General features: G+C 42.9%; 1 protein-coding gene across 2 annotated transcripts in view; it reads left to right on the top strand.

Annotated features, from left to right (window-relative positions):
* Positions 1 to 4,762: 4,762 nt before the first annotated feature.
* Positions 4,763 to 7,316, top strand: part of LOC139753844 (uncharacterized) — a 126,539-nt gene continuing 123,985 nt past the window's right edge. For both annotated transcript variants that reach the window (XM_071670760.1, XM_071670761.1), the window contains exon 1: positions 4,763 to 5,647. The gene's annotated coding sequence lies outside the window, so the exon portion shown is untranslated. The remainder of the gene's footprint in view (positions 5,648 to 7,316) is intronic.

Genomic DNA, 7,316 nt, shown 5'->3' with positions numbered 1-7,316 from the left:
GGAAAGCTGTGTAGGTATGTATATTTGCGTGTGTGGACGTATGTATATACATGTGTATGGGGGGGGGGTTGGGCCATTTCTTTCGTCTGTTTCCTTGCGCTACCTCGCAAACGCGGGAGACAGCGACAAAGTATAATAGAAAAAATATAAGCTGGTGACTGAGTTTGGTAAAGTGTGTGGAAGAAGAAAGTTAAGAGTAAATGTGAATAAGAGCAAGGTTATTAGGTACAGTAGGGTTGAGGGTCAAGTCAATTGGGAGGTGAGTTTGAATGGAGAAAAACTGGAGGAAGTGAAGTGTTTTAGATATCTGGGAGTGGATCTGTCAGCGGATGGAACCATGGAAGCGGAAGTGGATCATAGGGTGGGGGAGGGGGCGAAAATTTTGGGAGCCTTGAAAAATGTGTGGAAGTCGAGAACATTATCTCGGAAAGCAAAAATGGGTATGTTTGAAGGAATAGTGGTTCCAACAATGTTGTATGGTTGCGAGGCGTGGGCTATGGATAGAGTTGTGCGCAGGAGGATGGATGTGCTGGAAATGAGATGTTTGAGGACAATGTGTGGTGTGAGGTGGTTTGATCGAGTAAGTAACGTAAGGGTAAGAGAGATGTGTGGAAATAAAAAGAGCGTGGTTGAGAGAGCAGAAGAGGGTGTTTTGAAATGGTTTGGGCACATGGAGAGAATGAGTGAGGAAAGATTGACCAAGAGGATATATGTGTCGGAGGTGGAGGGAACGAGGAGAAGAGGGAGACCAAATTGGAGGTGGAAAGATGGAGTGAAAAAGATTTTGTGTGATCGGGGCCTGAACATGCAGGAGGGTGAAAGGAGGGCAAGGAATAGAGTGAATTGGAGCGATGTGGTATACAGGGTTTGACGTGCTGTCAGTGGATTGAATCAAGGCATGTGAAGCGTCTGGGGTAAACCATGGAAAGCTGTGTAGGTATGTATATTTGCGTGTGTGGACGTGTGTATGTACATGTGTATGGGGGGGGGGGGTTGGGCCATTTCTTTCGTCTGTTTCCTTGCGCTACCTCGCAAACGCGGGAGACAGCGACAAAGTATAAAAAAAAAAAAAAAAAAATATATATATATATATATATATATATATATATATATTTCTGGTCTGTGCTCTGATGAGGCGTGTGCGTGTATCCCAGTAGCTAACTAAGGCTTGGACCCGAGGCACGCGACTGGCCGCTGCTTCCCACAGTTTGTGTGTGAGGACGAGCCACACAACGGTTGGCCGTTATGATGATATCGCCCTCGTCCCTGGCGCAACGGAGCGGTGGCGCCCGCGTCCTTCCTTTGTCTTCCTCCCTCCCTGGCTCTCCCGCTGTAGCCTCGCCCACCTTTAAAAGACAGGTCCACAAACACCCAAGGAACTCTTAATTAACATCTTCATTCTTTGTTTTTTTTTTTCCCCCTCGTATTTTTTTTTATTTCCTCCTTTCATGCGAGATGGTCATGATGAGGGTGTGTTTATTTTGCCCGCACCACGACAGTCATAAGAAGAGAATTTTTATATGTTCATATATATATATATATATATGTTTATCTTTCTTTTCTTTCATACTATTCGCCAATTCCCGCATTAGCGAGGTAGCGTTAAGAACGGAGGACTGGGCCTTTGAGGGAATATCCTCACCTGGCCCCCTTCTGTGTTCCTTCTTTTGGAAAACTAAAAAAAAAATGAGAAGGGAGGATTTCCAGCCCCCGCTCCCTTTATATATATATATATATATATATATATATATATATATATATATATATATCGTTTTTCTTTATATTTGATCTGCTGAACGTACAAGTGAAGATCGGGATATCATTTCCCACTGTGAGTGTGGAATACTCTTGTCTCAGTGTCTCGGATCGAATAGAGGACAGACTGGTTCCTCTCAGAGGCTGAAGAGGGCTAGATGGACTTCCTCGACTGAGACCTGAAACCCTGACAGCCCCTACGGCTTAGCCTCTTCTTCCCGCCTTAGACTCGATCCCATGGCCATTGTTAAAGGAGTTTTTCTTCCCGTGTGAGCCACGTAACACCCTCTCGCAGCGCCACTGCCTCCCAGAGCAAGGAGTGTTGTCAGCATCCCTGTGTATTTCAATAGAGAGAAAAAATTTTTCACCCAGCGTTCTTCCCAGCTGCTGGGACACACCAGGTGTGCTTGCCACCTGTTGGAACACACCAGGTGTTTCCTCTCAGCTGGTGGAGCACACCACGTGTTCCAACAGTTCTGAAGAACACCGTATGTGTTCGATCCAGAAGCTGGATGGAACACCAGGTGTTTAAATAGCTGCAAGAACACCTGGTACAACTCGAAGTCTTTGGCCCTGTGCACAGAGGGAGGAAGAAGAGTCTGGAACCCTTAGCAGGTCAGCAGGTCACCTTAAGTTCCACTGGGGTCAGATTAGACAAAGACCCGGAGGAAGTATATGGCAGGTCAGGTCACCTTAAGTTTCCTCTAGGGTTAGAACAGACAAGGAGGCAGGAGACAGGTATGCTTCACTAACCACTACAAAAGCGATTTTTTTTTTTTTCATATTTTTTGGGTTGTTCGGAGACCTACCTGCAGAAGGTCCTGAGATGATCACCTTATACTTATCTTCATCCTAATACTGTCTCCTCTACGTCACAGATTTATGGGGGGGGGGGGGGGAGTAGATTATATGTAAAACGTCAGGCAGCATAAAGTCGAAGCTACATCTCATAACCCACAAAAAAAAATCTTGGAACTGCGTAAAATTTTAGAATTTTCGACACGTTTAATCCACACACACACACGCACACATACACACACACACACACACACACACACACACACACATTTACGATGGCTCATCCTCGTGTGATTTTTTACCATAGATATAAAAACGTAAAACATCCCTTAAGTATTCTCAGCGTTCGTAGAGAGAGAGAGAGAGAGAGAGAGAGAGAGAGAGAGAGAGAGAGAGAGAGAGAGAGAGAGAGAGAAAGGGGGGTAATGCTCCAGAAATAGATTTTTAATTCTTAATATCCATGCAGGAAGCAGTAATCACATCTACATATGGAAGCGGAGGACGCCCCGTTCCCTGGGATCTATGTTGTGCGAGAGAGGTAGTTAGGCAGGTAGGACCACCACTACCACGGTCGTAATTGGATTAATGATAATGAGTCGGTGATGCGGCGGGCTGCAGGACGTGTGTTTGTGTTTGTCTGTCTGTCTGTCTGCTCCAGCTAGGCTATAAGTTCCATTTCATGCTCAGAGAACTTCACTTAAGTCTTGTTTGGCTGAGTTTCGCTCGCGTAGACTGGCGTGAGTTGTGTGTGTGTGTGTGTGTGTGTGTTCGGGCCCAAATTGTCAATATCGCCAGTTGGCCTAAATCGCCAACTAATATATTGCCAAATATCCCGAGTATTGGTAGCATCCGGTGTTTACTGAAATAGGAAATATGTATGTGTAACAATATTCATTCATAAGAGAATAAAAATCAAAACAATTTGGCAGTAACCAGGCAGAAAACCGAGTAACAAAATCTAACGTACGTCTGTATGTAACAAGGCATTTCATGTCAGTTTATATAAGCTGAATATATGTTCATTGATCTTAAACCTAGAGTAAAAGAAAGTCTGACCGACTTCGAGAACTACCATACAAACCTCCAACAGCCAGGATCGAACCCGCGACCCCTGCTTAGGGCTAGGCGGGAGCATTGCAGTTAGGCTATGATCATTGCCTAGCACATGTGCTCCCGCCTTCTACGCAGAAGTCATGGGTTCGATCTGGCTGTTGGAGGTTTATATATATATATATATATATATATATATATATATATATATATATATATATATATATATATATATAAGCGAAAAGATCATATTTGTGTTCTCAAGATTTTGTATGTTAATTGCTTTCATATCTAAATAACTAACTAGTTTTCCTATCCCTCACCAAGATTGTTAACATATTGTGTATTTGGAAGTCAACACGTCTAAGATTAGATGACAAATGTTTTCTATGCAATATCATGGAAAGGACCTTATGATCTGTTGCACTTTGCTCTTTTATTTCCCGTAACTGTCTGTCAATTCGGTAAAGCAAGGATTCCGTCGATTTAGGCTTATGTACATCTCGGCCCATCTTAAACTCTCAATCATCGTCTCATAATAGCTAAATATCTGAAGGCTAGAACAGACATTACTATGCCTCATTAAAGTGAAATATGCCTGTTGTAGCCTTGAATAGTTGCTATGATGAGGAGTGTCTGTCTGGAATAACTTTAAAAAGTTTGTTTCAGGTAACCTCTTGACCTTTTCTTATATACGCTGGATAAGTTTAGGTCTATACAGCGTTCATGGGATTACTTACTCAGTAGTCTGCTTCTGTATCGTTACAAATAGGGATCAAGATTCACTTTTAACAGCAAAACGCCACTAATGTTTGGGAATGTACGATTTGTAATACTGTTATTTGTACTTTAAGTGCGAATTGCTCTGTGAATTATGTACGATGTACATTTAATTATTAAGTTTTCAGTTGTTAGTGCACTGCCAGAACGTGAGAGGAAGTTGAGGTTGGAGACAAAGAGTCCTTTGAGTTTTGTCGTTATTAAGCGCCTATGCTGTCTTTTTTTTGTGTGGTGAGACGAGAGGGAGGAAAATGTCTCGCTCGGCATTTATCATTTATCGTAGCTTGAGTTAATATGGATAATTGGTTATATGGAGATGTACCCCATAAATGAGTTGTAGTTTGAGATTAAAGGCAGTTACGTTTTGTTGCAGAATACTGGCTGTTGAGGGGAGATACCGTCATCTCCCCACTTCTTCATGGCAAACAGCCCGGTAAACATATTGGAGGGCGTGTGACGCAGGCCTTTGGATCCACACAAATTGTCATCAGTGGCTTAACAAGTTAACTACCCCAAATAACCCCGAGACCTGTGTACTGGATGTCTGGGTCAACAGTACGTGCAATATTATGTCTGCGTAGTTGTGGACTGTGTTTGATATAAGTGTAGAGAACTGGTACTACTGGTGATTAATGGATATGAAAAGGAAAAATATTTTCAAAGTGTAGACCTATAAATTACTGCTCACTTGGAGGTGTTCTTACGTTGTTATGTCCACTGTGGCAAAGTTCTTGCAGTAGACTAGAATAGGTGTATTTATGTTTCCTCCATGAAAGGCTATGCACAAATATTAATGAGTAGTGTGAGCTCTCCTGACAAAGTATTCTTGTAAATATTCCCCAAGTTTACTCTGTATTTGATTTGATCGTGCGTCTGGCAGCTTGGCGTGTGGCCTTCCAGGTGATCGAGGTAAACAGTAAACACCGGTTGACCAGAGGTGTCGGTGTTGTTGGGCAGGACTTGTGTATTTTAGTGTTTATATCGGTGACTTTTTACGGATCTAATTATTGTAAATACATTTCTCTATAATCGTATATACCGCCAACATGTTTGGAGATAAGGAAGAGATATCCTCTGCATTAGGAGAAGGGTGCGAGCTTAGGAACCAAGCCGACCTCGCTCAGGGTGAGGTTAGAGCCTACAGAAGTTTTGAGAAGACTAGTCGAGTTGAAGGAGGGTAGTGCTGGTGTGGTGGACGCTGTCCTACGTCGAAGTAGTCATCTGAGAAGTGTAGTTACTTCGAGAGACACTAGTGTAATCGAAAGTAAGTAATGAGGCTGGTACGGTTAATGATGTTTGAGAAATATAATTATTAACCATCCTTAAGAAGGGGTTTGAAATTAGGATATCTTGAGTTTAAAGATTTGTGTAGCCATTCACAGAAAGTTGAAGAAATGGTTCAACATTGAGGAAAAGTGGTGTACCAGCTAGTTAGTGATGCTGAGCTTGATGATGAAAGTCTTGAGGACAGTGATAGTCAGACTTGGTAGTGGTGCCATGATCAAAAAGTCTTGCACTGTAACACTAGGTGATAGGGTCATGATTAATGCTCCCCATGCTGGAGTGAGTGCCGGTGCCCTGAATAGTTTATTTGCTGCAGCAGAGGATAGTGTTCCCAAGAGTAGAGGTTTATGAGTAAATTTCGTTCAGTCTGTAGTGAGTGCAGGTGTTTAGATAGTGTGTCACTTGCTTCTGCAGAGGATAGTGCTAGATGATATGTTTCTTATGATGTCTGTCTATCAATATCTCTAACGCCCGTTCCCTCTGGGAACTCCCATCAAGGTGTGGCCACAGCAAGAGTGTCTCCACATATGACTGTCCTTACATGCCACCCTCGCATGCATCATTCCACGCATTCTTCCTCTGTTTCTCTCCTTCCAGTATTCCTCCACCCTATTTGTCCATGTCACAGGTGATCGGGCACTCATATCAACATCTTTGATTGTATTATCATACACACTCTTTGTAGACTTCCAGTCTTGCATTCTTTCCACATGCCCAAACCACCTCAAAGTATTACATTTCACCCATTCTTCCACTCCACAAGTCATTCCCTTTGCATTCCTTGTCATACCACATCTCTCATACACCCCTTCCTTTCTTTCTTCACTCCATCTAGTCACACCACAGTCTCCTCTCAAGTAGCTCATTTCCACAGCCTGGATTCTTGACCTCTGTGCCTCATTCCACGTCCATGTTTTGGCTGCAAAGGTCAGGAGAACTATGCTTTCCCTTAATCCTCTCTTCAGTTCCATACCTATATCTCTCCCCTTCAATATTCTTTTAAGGGACCCAGTTACTCTTCTACCCTGTACTACTCTCTCCCACATTCATCTTTCCTTCCATATCACCACACTTACCCAAGGGAGCTCCCAGATATTTAAATTCCCTCACTTCTTCCTCTCTCTCTCTCTCTCTCTCTCTCTCTCCACCCCCCCCCAATAGCCACAGCACAATTTAGTCCACTTTCCTTTTTCACTCTATGTGGTTTTACAAAATCTATACTTTCACTCCGTTTCCTTTGAGACACCATTACTTTACTTTTGCTTGCATTTACCTTCAATCTCCTCTGCTTACACACATCATAAAACACAAATACAACCTTCTGCAACTCCTCGTCACTCATCGCAAACGATGACGTATTATCCACAAATAGGCATGCCACTAGCCACCATATCTCACTGCCACACTCCATCTCTTCTCCCCTTTTCCCTAATTTTGCTTTCATCTCTCTTATCACTCCATCCATGTATATATTAAAAAACCGTGGTGACATCACACAGCCCTGTCTGACACCTACATATATCCCAAAACTTTCACTGAGCTCTCCATCCACTCTTACATGTGCATTTGCTCATCTATGGAAGGCTTTTACACCATCCAACAGTTTTCCCCTATACCATGTATCCTTAACACATTGCACAAAGCATTCC

This window comes from Panulirus ornatus, chromosome 15 (genome assembly GCF_036320965.1).
Source record: "Panulirus ornatus isolate Po-2019 chromosome 15, ASM3632096v1, whole genome shotgun sequence".
NCBI classification, from domain to species: Eukaryota; Metazoa; Arthropoda; class Malacostraca; order Decapoda; family Palinuridae; genus Panulirus; species Panulirus ornatus.
Note: the sequence above shows the minus strand (reverse complement) of the source record. Positions and strands in the feature narration are given on the sequence as shown.